The sequence below is a fragment of the Sinohyriopsis cumingii genome, chromosome 6 (assembly GCF_028554795.1).
Source record: "Sinohyriopsis cumingii isolate HCF-2022 chromosome 6, ASM2855479v2, whole genome shotgun sequence".
NCBI lineage: Eukaryota > Metazoa > Mollusca > Bivalvia > Unionida > Unionidae > Sinohyriopsis > Sinohyriopsis cumingii.
The window spans coordinates 46,019,177-46,032,051 of record NC_142966.1 but is presented as its reverse complement, the minus strand read 5'-3'; the positions used below and the strand labels follow the sequence as shown (position 1 = coordinate 46,032,051).

Below are 12,875 nucleotides of genomic sequence, written 5' to 3'. Positions count from 1 at the left end.
AATATGAAGATTATGATGTGATTGTGTGCTTTTGTTTCTACAGTGCACAGCAAGTAATCCGGCACTGATGCTGTCTCGGAAGTTAAATCTGTGACCCATATCATGATTTTTTGTTTACAGTTCAGACTCTCACAAACATAGCTCTAAAACATATAACATAAACCTAACTGGAAATGTTTCTATGAAGATACTTTTCGTTAACACATTATTTGGATTTGGACACACTGAAAACCAAACGTAGAGAATATTTAAAAGAGTTAATAACGGATATATTTCGTCTCATCGTTGAAACACTAGATAATTTATTCTCGTGGCTTCGCCGCTCACCCAATTATTTGCTAGATACGAGCAATTTATTTTTTATTTTATGTTCAAACCTATCGACTAGCTACAGTGTGTTACAGGTTGATTGAAACAGCAGGTTTCTTATTGTATACCTTGCGATAACGTCACTTTATAGAAGATTACGCTTTATGTTCAATTGTGTGTTATGTATATTTGTACATAAAATTTCATTGGTAACATAATTCTTATTTCTAAAGCAAGGAAGAACCGCACGTAAACAAAGAATTGAAAAATGTATATCGCGCTATTTTAACCTGGTAATAAATAGTGTTGGACATACCAAGCATGTAACACAATGGAGTATCGAGTTACTGGGTCCTAATTTATATCGATATCTATGACTCGCAGTGAGAAAAAAAAGTTTTTGATAATTCACTCAACTCCAGTGAATTATTAATATTATTTATCTTGTAAAACCCACTAATTCACGGATTAGTATAAACATGATGTACATGTCGCCCGCTCACTCCCATCACTTAACAAAATTATTTCTCTTGAAAAATCCACTAATTGACAGGTTAGCATTAAATACACAGGGGACGGTCTATAGGGACAGCATTTGTGTACACTCAACGGTAGTTAAAGGGATATGGGTGGCAGAACATCGTCCAAAAATTTCATATTCTGAGCACACAATTGAAGCTAAAACCGAAATATTCTCAACTTTCGTACATATTTCATTACATCACTAAGACTATATAATTTTATGCTTAAACAAAAATAAAAGTTGTTAATTGAAATATTAAAAAAAAGTTTAAACATTGAAATATTAACAGTTTTCCATCATTTTATTTGTATCACTATGAGGTAAAGTAATATAATTTTCTTTTTCTACTAAAATTTCACAGCCTCGTTTTCTATTTCTTCATCACCTAAGAGTCATGATGGAATATGTATTCAAAGAAAAGAAAAAAAAATTCTACCCGACATCGGGCATGTACGTAATTTACACTATTTATTAAGGGTCCAGGGTTGTAAATTATGTGAGTATTAATAATGCATGCATGATCGTATAACGTAAAATAATTATTTGTTAACTAAGTTAGACGTATCTGGTATTTAATGAAAGGATGGAGATAAAAGCGTTTGCTTATAACTTCTTTTTCAACAATTCATAAGACTCGAACCCACGCCGACAGAGGTGAGATGGCAGTGATCCGGAGCGGTGAGCGCTTTAGACCACTAGGTCACTCGGGGCCCCATTTATGTGTTGACATCGTTACGCACCTCAGCATAACATAGGCAATACATTGCCAACAGAAGGTAAAGTTCGAGAAATGTAATATTGAATTTGCACAGAAATTAAGAAGGTAACCTTTCCAAATAAATTAGTTGAAAAGCTGTTAAAATTCTCGAAAATGTAAATGAAAGTTAAACATGACAAGTTCGTATATAGCATGGAAAGCCATCAGTATATTGGCCTTGTTTACGAATTTGATGGAATTTTCCATCTGAAATAACCCACATCCAGGGTATACTGTTGCGTCACGAGTCAGGTGACATTCTGTATATAAAGGATGTGGTAGTTGTTGTTGTTGTTGTTGGGTTTAACGCTATTTTCAGCACACGATAGGCTGTGCATGGCGGCCAGTATCAATGGTGGAGGAAGAACCCGGGAAAACCCCGGGAAGAACCACCGACCGACGAGAAGCTACTGGCAAGATTTCTCACATACCCACATAGACTCGAACCAACGCAGACAGAAGTGAGATGGCAGTGATCCGTAACGGAGAGCGCTTTAGACCACTCGGCCATTCGGGGCCCCAAAGGATGTGGCAAACAAATTATTCAAAATTTCGAATTTCCACAACCTAATCATGTAATTTAATACATTTATATCTTGGCTTCTCCTAGTGACAGTTATATCTAGGATGTTAGGCTACACGCGAAAAATCGTGCACTGCTATATTTGGCGCTATATGAAACGTAATAACTGGGTCACGGTAAGCTAATTAGTGATATTGTGTTTATAGACTGCACGGAAAGAAACATCGGACACTTGGGTGATAACATATCCAATGTTAGTTCGTTATTTACTTGATTTTAGACCTCTTTATTATTCTTCCCTTTATACAAATGTAAATTTTGGTTTGTTATATGTGTGTCATTCTGTGTGTGTGTGTGTGTACGTACGTACGCATGTGCGATGTCTCCTGAAAAAGACCTTGCTTTATGGTCGAAACACAGTGAATCTTTATTAGTGTTCGCCGTTTTACATTCAGCAGTGTAATAACTTGCCTTTCATAAGCTTATGCTAGTTTGTTATGCTGAGATGAAATGAAAATGGTTAACATATTTTCTGCAGCTTTGATTATTTATTTAGTACGTACGTGTTTTTTTTTCTCTAAAAGCTGATGAGATGAAGGAAATTCCTAAGAACTTGAAAACCTTTTTCAAAAGGTTTCGCTCGTAAATGAAAGCTACATTTCATGTTTGTATTTGTCTGACATCATAACATAAAAATCACCTTTATGTGATATATATATATATATATATATATATATATATATATATATATATATATATATATATATATATATATAATGTCACCTGACTCGTGACGCAACAGTATACCCTGAATGTGGGTTATTTCAGATGGAAAATTCCATCAAATTCGTAAACAAGGCTAGGTCATACACATAGATTCAAGTTTATGTTGATACGTTCTGCATCATATATTACCACAGAGCCCAGGTGAACAAAAATGGTATTCGATTATTATTGGTGTTATTTTGATCCGACTACAAAGACTCTCTCATTTTTGTTTTGTGTGTCTGCGGTCGGCTACTACTGTTTCTTTCTGGAAGATCAACTTCGGTTTGTCAGACGATTCTACGATAATTCAGTGTTGCAGGAAAATCTGATCTACTTTTGTCCTTCAATCGGTCTCTATGTCGGCAGTTCGTGTCATTAATCCCATTAAAGGGTGCATATTTATTAAGGTTCTTTTTTATTTAAATAATATGTCTTTTCCCCAAAACTGTTCTCTGTTTAAGACACCAGGTAAATGTTTTAATGGACATGCATTCTGAGATCCTCGTGATGATGTAGAGCAGAAACATTTCAATCTTCGGCTAGCGTCCTAGATAATAATATCAAAGGAGCAATGTCTGTAGATGTATGTAGTGTTGTCAATAGCAAAGGCCCCTCAACTAATTTAACCGCTCCGGTGGCCTAGTGGTAAAAAAAAACAAAAACAAAAACAAAAAAAAACCTTCAGCTCGGATGCGGAGGTCGTGGGTTCAATCCCTGGCCGAGTCATGGCAAAGACTTACAAAAATGGTACTTACAGCTGCCTCGCTTGGCGCTTAGCATTAAGAGGTTAGTGTTAGGACTGGTCGGCCTGGTGTCAGGATAATGTGACTGGGTGGGACATCATGCTACATGTCTGCGGCATGATGCCCGAGTGCTAGACCACTATAAACTGTTACACTGCAGACATCGTAGCGATATGACTGCAAAATTGTTACAGCTAAGTTAAAAATACAAATCACACACACTCAACTAATTTAATGTACAACTTTTTAAGTTAAAATTATTCAAACATATATATGGTTTGGGCACATTCAATCAAGACACTGATAAAATAAACCAGAGCATATACTTAAGAGGTGGTGGCCGCTATAATTGAAATTGGTAGGTCACTAACGGCAACGAAAAGTTCACATGACCACATTAACAGCAACGTTATCTCTGTATACAGATTTACACAGGAAATAAAATTTCAGAGTGGCAAAATTGCATGCTATAATTTTGAAAATTACAGACATAGCGCCTTTAAAATGTGTCGACGTAGTTTACTTTTCTGCTGTAGATTATTAAGAACAGAAAGAAAAGTGATTGGAGCAATGTTGAAAATGGCGGTGCATCTATTTGCGTGATTAAACGCGTTCTCGTCGCAAAGCGCATATTTCAGAACATTTTTGGGCAATAAAAAGTCTACAATACACAGTAAGATATGAAAAACAAGTATCATTTTTAAAAGAAAAAGATAGGTTCATTTTTGGTGTCATAACAGCTTTGTTTTCTGTGGACCCTCCCCTTCCCCAAGCATCTTAGATGGACTTGACGTGTTACACACAATAACAATGTGCAAACTTTGGTTATGGTTTGTTTACAAACATTAACAAATTTCTCACATTTATTATGTTGTAATGCGAAATAATAATAAAAACTTTGATAGCAGGCACTCTTGATACTGTACTAAACGTGATTTATAATTGTGATGAGATATTCAGTTTCTAGAAAAATGTATGAAATTTAATCTCATGATGGATAAATTTCATAAAGACGAAGAAAACTATCCAAGCCATTTCTTGAACTGACAGAAAACTTGTATCTGAATGATTCCTATACATCCTTTGAATTGAAACGGGACGATCTTCGTGCGTATGTATGTATATAGCACAACTCAAAATCCTTATAGGTCAGACGTAAGGAGTGTTTGGACAAATGCCAACAAAGACATGAGCTGACTCTAGATTTAATGCTCTGCTCTACTTCAAGGGATTGCGCATGACAGATTAAAACACTCAAGTTTGTATATGTACGGATTTGTTTAAATCGTGTTATTATGTCGCGACAGCTTTATCGTCGGTACTTTCCCGTGTTCCAAATTATTTTAACCCTCGGTAACTTTTCTTCTAAGGATGGGATTAATGATGAATGACAAGTTGTCTGATATATCCCAGTCGAATAGATCTATATCACTGTCACTGTGTCACAGTGTGTGTGTGTGTGTGTGTGTGTGTGTGTGTGTGTGTGTGTGATTTTACAGAGGTATTATTTATCTTGCAGTCATATTTACAATAATAAAACTGAATATTGAACTGCGCAAACAAATGAATTGATGTGAGGAAAAGTTTGGTTTTCAGTCAGATAATAACATAAAAGGACGGATATTGACAATTGTAATTATTGTGCCCTCCTAGAAATGAAAAGTGAAAGGAAACATCGAATTGTCAAAAGACAATAATTAATCAGTGGAACTGGATAAAGAACCCTTTTAACGAATTAAATCCAGAAATACGTCATAGTATTGTCCGTACATTGGGTTTGACATATCCTGGCAATATATGGCATGTATAAATTCATAAAACTATAATATTTCTTGGTAAAGTTAGGTTGTACTGTTAGAAAGGTTTTCACGTTCAAGTCAGTTTTCCTTCAGCGGATGAATTACAGATCTTTATCAACATCACAGTACGCAGACAGATGACGAAATGTTGGCAATCTGAAGAAAAAAAAAAACACGAAAATGACCACGTGAGCAGTCGAAAATGATTGGCGACATGCGTATGGACAGATGATGGAAAATGTAATAAAAAAAGACAGGAAGCAGGAAAAGAGGCGTCTAACGGGAAATATGTGACCTACGCGGAAAAGATAAAGTTGTTGATATGAAAATTAGAAAGAAGGCCGCGAACATAGCATAAATCAGTCAAATATTGCAGGTGTGAGACTCAGTGTGCATTGGTAGAGAAAACGGGTACTGAAGTCGCGCAATTTCTCTACCAATACGCGTTTCGTGGTCCCACCCAACAATATCTCAGGTAATCCACTAGCGCATATTGTTTAGATAATATATCATGCCAGTGGTTCTTAACCTATGTACTGCGATCCCAAACTAGTTCGCCTTGCTTTTTTGAGTGGGTAGCCGATATCAACCTTAATAATTTGAAACTTCCCGCCCAAGTGATATTTTAAAATTTGATGGGTGGCGAGGCCCAGAAGGAATTAGGTCACAATTAATACTTCCAGTTCAGTACCCACGAATGCAGTTCTAGTCTATTCTTAGAACATTTTTTCCTGTCTCATTTTGGTGGTGATAGAAGACTTTTATTTATGCATTTTTGGTAGGGATTTAAAGGTAACTGTTTATTCTTGATAATATGAGCTCAGGGTATTGTTGTCTGTGTGTATTTCGGCGACAGTGCACAGTGAGTAATAAGGCCTTGGTGATGATCCGGAAGTGAAATATGTGTTCTGTTTACATGCTGGTATGTTGACAGTACAGCATCTCAAAAATGAGCAGGTTGACAATTTGACAAGAACTTCACAGTGAAGTCATCTTTGAAGGTATTTTAGATTAACATATGATTTGCATTGATTGTCACACAGTGGAAAGGTCAGTACTGAGAAACAAATGTAGAGAACATATAGTAAAATTAATTGTGTTCTATGTCCAGAAAAGGTTAGAAAAGGTTAAAAACCGATGTGTGATGGCATAACCAGAAATTTCAGAGAACACTTACAAATGACTTAAGATTTAAAGAAAGGTTAATTGACAATCAGGCTGGCTTCAGTTGTTGCAATACGTATGGTTTAGTAATGTATCCCAATTTTAAATATAAGAATTTCATGTGCTGATTGAACATATTTTCGGTTATATGTTTGTATATGGATCACGCTTATTACTTCTAGATCAGTACCAACGAACGATCTATTTTTGTACAATAGGTATTCCCTTCTTTTTTGAGGAGATCTGTGGATTACAATTTGGCATTCTTGACAATGTTTTAAAAGAAATAAATTTATTTCGTAGAATATGAAGATTATAGTGTGTTTGTGTGTTTTTGTTTCTACAGTGCATAGCAAGTAATCCGGCACTGATGCTGTCCCGGAAGTGAAATCTGTGACCCATAACACGATGTTTTATTTACAGTTCAGACTCACAAACATAGTTCTATAACATACGACATGAACCTAACTGGAAATTTGTCTATGAAAATACTTTTGGTGAATGCATTCTTTATTTGGATTTGGATACACTGGGAATTTCAGCACTGAAAAGCAAACGAAGAGAATATATAGAAGAGTGAATGACGGACATATTTCGTCGCGTGTTTGAAATACTCGAGTATTTTCACTCGTGGCTCCGCCGCTCACACAATTATTCACTAGATACAATCAATTTAATTTTTATTTTATGCTCAAGCGTATCGGCTAGCTAAAGCGTGTTACCGATTGATTGATGTAGCACGTTTCTTCCGGTATTCTTCGTGTTAATGTCACCAAAAGCTGTTTACGGTTTATGTTTTGTTGTGTTTTATGTATATTCGTACATAAACTATCATTAGTATAATAATTCTTTTTTCTAAAGCAACGTGAAACATCACAAAAAGAAAGAATTGAAGAAAAAATAAGTATATCGCGGATTTTCACCCTGATACTAGTGCCAGGCTTAAAACTTTACTAAGTGACACAATGACGCATCAAGTTACTGGGTCACACTGACCTCGATGTCTATGGACCAAAGTGACAAGACTATTTTTGATAATTCACTACCCTCCAGTGAATTGTCAAAATTATTTTTCCTGGAAAACCCACTTTTTTACGGATTAGTATAAACTAAACATGACAACATGTTCACCACTGGCAAAAATACTGAAATTTTCTTTACCCACTCTGTGAATACCTTATTCACTTAGTACAAGCAAACGCATTTATATATTAACTGCAGTGAAAAAATAATTTTGATGTTTCACTTCAGTCACTTAATAAAATTATGTCTCTTGAAAAATCCACTAATTCACATGCTAGCATAAAACAAACAGTGAAAACGGGATAATGATTGTGTACTGAGTCGTTTCGGCGGTACTTTAAAGGGATGGGGTGGCGGTACACGGTCCTAAAATCTCATATTCTGAGCTCAATACGGAAACCACAAACCAGAATATTCAAACATTTCTTGCATATTTCATTAAATCACTAAATCTGTTTTTGAAATATATATATATACAAACAATTGTTAATTGAAAAATTAAAAAAGTTTAAACATTGAAATATTAACAGCATTGCCTCATTTCATTTGTATCATTGTGAAGTTAAGTGATATTGATTTGTTTTTCTACTCACATTTCACAGCCGCAGTTTCAGTTTTTCATCTCCTAAAAGTCAGGATGGGAGACGTATTCAACGAACATAGAAGATAATTCTACTTGACATCGTGTATGATGGTCATTTACATCGTTTATTAAGGGTTCGAGCCTTTTAATTCTGTGATGTTGATGGAGTGATGTATTATAACGTATAATAATTGTGTATAAACATAGTTAAATGTATCTGGTATTTGAGGAGGTGCTGGAGATGAATACCAGATAGTGCAACCCTTTCGGTCAGTCTAATAAACCATTTTATAGTGTAAGATAATTTAGAAATATAGTATATATCAGACAAATAACCTGGGTGAAGAAAAATGGCAAAATGAAGCAAGTGTGACACAAAATACATTCCTATTCGTGGTCAGTATTGCTTAAGTCGTTGATTGACAGATTGCGGAACTGTGGTATAAGCTGATATCCCATTTTAATTAACCATTTTACATAGTAATCAATAACTAACACTCTTATATATATATATATATATATATATATATATATATATATATATATATATATATATATATATATATATATGCATTATGAATGTTGAACGAATCATTTGACTTAACTCTCTACAATTAATTATAGTACGTACGTTTGAACACAACCTTTGTGAAAATGGTGTATCCTATTTAAAGATATGTTGGAAACAGAATTTCACATTTAGTTGATGATATAGGATCTCTGACTGTATCCATACTTGATAGGTCGGCACATAATGTGTCATGACTTAGCTTACTAATGGTTTATACTTTTTAATTTAGTACTTTTCTATTCAATCTCCCTATATACTGTTATGTACAAATTGATGCATATATGATCAAACTCCCCCTCCCAACAATTTCTGATAAGCATATTTTTGGAAACCTCATATATGTCCGGGATGCATGGTCACTTTAATACACATTTATTGATTCACATTTCTGAGTGGCATTATGCGAAGTTTAATGTTTCTGTTTGTTTTGTTTTTTCTTCTTTTTTTTTTTTTTTTTGGTGTGTGCTGGAACACTTAATACAGTTTACAATCTCCACATTAGCACGTGCTTACTTCATTAATCTTCATATCTGAGATTAAAGAAACATTCCTCATCTCTTTTCAGGTCTGGCTTGGTATTTGGAACAAGGTTGAAGAGTTGGATTGTCTTAAAATGCTCCTCGGTAGTGAGATAGCGACCAAAACCTCATTCGGAAATATCCAATATGTCCGGCAAAAGTCAGCAGGATTAGTTAGTACTAAAATCTAAATACCTGAAAGAGGCTACTTTATGTCATCATCAGTGTGATGGAGTACCTGACAGACTTTGCTTTATGTCATCATCAGTGTAATAGAGTACCTGAAAGAGACTACTTTATGTCATCATCAATGTGATGGTGTACCTGACAGACTTTGCTTTTATGTCATCATCAATGTGATGGAGTACCTGACAGACTTTGCTTTATGTCATCATCAGTGTAATGTAATACCTGAAAGACACTGCTTTGTCATCATCAGTGTGATAGAGTACCTGACAGACATTGCTTTATGTCATCATCAGTGTGGTAGAGTACCTGAAAGAGACTACTTTATGTCATCATCAATGTGATGGAGAACCTAACAGACAGTGCTTTATGTTATCATCAGTGTGATGGAATACCTGAATGACGATTCTTTATGTCATCATCAGTGTGATGGAGTAGCTGAAAGACACTGCTTTATGGCATCATCAGTGCGATGGAGTACCTGAAATACACTGCTTTATGTCATCATCAGTGTGGTAGAGTACCTGAAAAACACTGCTTTATGTCATCATCATTGTGATAGAGTACTGAGAGACACTGCTTTATGTCATCATCAGTGTGTTAGAGTACTGAGAGACACTGCTTTATGTCATCGTCAGTGCGATAGAGTACCTGAAAGACCTTGCTTTTGTCATCATCAGAGAGATTAATACTACTGTTTAGTGAGGAAGAACCTCCTCAGAACTGCAGTTACCACCCTTTACCGTTACTGACTTTAACAAATGAATAACAATTGTGCTATTAAGCATGAGACTGGTTCGAAGACTGTGAGTAATCTAACAATATTATTATTTATGAAAACAAATGGATTGAGTACCCGACACAATCAACCTTGAACATAGCAGTTGTCATTGTTTCTTTAGTATGTACACATAGACACCTTTGAACATGAATATTGCAATTTGCCTGATTTTTGTTGTTGTTGTAGGGTTTAACGCCATTTTTCAGCACATGATAGGCTATGCATGGCGGCCAGTATTAATGGTGGTGGAAGAACCCGGGAAAACTCCGGAAAGAACCACCGACCCTCGAGAAGCTACTGACAAGCTTTCTCACATACCCACATTGGCCGAATCCGAGACTCGAACCTACGCAGACAGAGGTGAGATGGCAGTGATCCGTAACGGAGAGCGCTTTAGACCACTCGGCCCAATTTGCCTGATAAGAAAAAGAGAAAAGATCACTATGAACTAACATGCTTCTCTCCTATTGGATCACGTGTTATAACAAGCTACTACTTGTCTTAAATATCATTGCTCCATTTTGTTGTCTAAAATTTGCTAGTTGTGTGTTTTAAATTTGCACGTAAAACGTAATTTATGTTTTAAACGTTTTTCATAAATTTATATTTTTTCTTTAAAATTAAATTGAAATTAGATTTATTGATGTATTATCAATTTTAAAGATATTTTCAGACTGAAATTATCTCATATTAGAATTAAGCTTTCAATGAATTGAAAAAGTTCTGTAATTTTGAAAGATATGGTAATTCCACTGTGCCCTAGCACGAACATCATCTCTCAAACAAATCGCACTGTACTTAATTAATTAATTGGGTACTTAGTTAATTTTTAAGTGTCTAATTGTGGCATAGATTTTTACTGGCAAGTTGTAAATATAAGACCGTCATAGTGAATGATTATTTTAGGATGACTGGCATTCAGGGTTGTAATATTTAAAGATTTACTGGACACACTGTAAATATACTATTAACCTTGAGAATTAAAGATTTAAAGGACACCCTAGAAATCATTATAATCTTCAGATTCAAATATTTCCTCTTGAGTCGGGGACTCCGAGTGGCCGAGTGTTCTAAAGCGCTCACCGTTCCGTATCACTGTCATCTCTACTCTGTCATTGTGGGTTCGATTTTCAGGCTCGGCTAACGTGGGTACGTGAGAAAGCTTATCAGGATCTTCTTGTGGGTCGGTGTTTATTCCCGGGATTTACCAGGGCTCTTCCTCCACCACTTATGCTGGTAGCCATGTATAGCCTATCTTGTACTGAAAATGACGTTAAACCCATTAACAACAACAACATCCTCTTGAGTTCCATAAAATATTGAAAATGAGAAAAGTATGCATTATTAATTAGTTAAACATGCCATGTCGGTTCTTAATACACATACTTAATATGACCAGAGTTGCATTATTTTTTATATTTCCTTAGTTTGGCAACATTTTTAACGATGTTTAGTTCATATGCTTCAAAGCTATTTCAATTTTCCTACTCATTTAGACAAAACAGACATACAAAATTTGGTATACGTTGCAACTTTTGCTTTTTTCGTTTTAGAAATTCATCAGACTAACTTTTGTGTAAATTTAACACAAGAACTATTAGTAACCTTGTACCGATGAAACATCTGGTGTCTTTCTAATCCGAATATTGTGCTGTTGAAGCCTCAAGGTTGAACTGAATCATGTCATTTATACCGTACACACACAACCCCTCAAAGCAAGCAGGAACAAAAAGAATCTCCAAGAAAATATACAGGTGTACAATAATCTTGTTACGAGAGCTTGATACAGCACCTTTGTACCTGTTATACAATAAACATGATAATCATTCAACACGTCGTTCATATATATATATATATATATATATATATATATATATATATATATATATATATATATATATATATATATATATGGTTTCTTTTTGTCATAACAATAGTTATTTTCAATATCCTTAACTCTAACTGGCATTTCTTACATGAGTTTAATTGCTCGCCATCTTAAACGAGCTGCCTGAAACAATTAAACGCCAGGGTGTAGAAAATTAAGTAGGGGACACTATTCGTGTATTATATTATTGAACTGTACAAGATTTCTGAAAGTTCATGAGGAAATAAACGTTTCGTAATAAAAAAATAAATTATGGTTTTTCTCCTTGATTTTTATATTTGTATAGAGTTAGATATAATTTGCCATGTCAGTGTATATTTTTTATTATCTTAGCATAGAGTTGGATATCATTTGCATTGTCGGTGGACATTTGTTTAAATCAAAGACCAATATATGTAATTACACCACCACCACCACCAATACTACATGTGCAATATTTTATGAATGCAAGCATTGTTTCTTTGTGTACCTTTGCATAGATCTGGATGAATAATACTTCCGTCTTTCTTTCCATGAATCAATATGATAATTCACAAAGCGATACAGTGTAAATAAAACAAACAAATATATAATTGGATAGCGTTGCAATGCTACCTTTTTTTTTGACCCATTAGACGAGATGCACACTGAAGATGCCGAGAATGAAGATAATATCAAATTTCTAAAGGCGAATTCTAATGAGATAATATTGTTCAACATCAATGTCCGTTACATTTTCATAGCTAAGCAATGCAGAGTT

General features: G+C 34.8%; 1 long non-coding RNA gene across 1 annotated transcript in view; it reads left to right on the top strand.

The window, feature by feature from the left end:
* The window catches only part of LOC149796854 (uncharacterized), a 31,266-nt gene extending 18,875 nt beyond the window's left edge, over positions 1-12,391 (top strand). The window contains exon 2 of the long non-coding RNA XR_016421744.1: positions 9,329-12,391. This is a non-coding gene — a long non-coding RNA (uncharacterized LOC149796854). The remainder of the gene's footprint in view (positions 1-9,328) is intronic.
* The last annotated feature ends 484 nt before the right edge of the window (positions 12,392-12,875 follow it).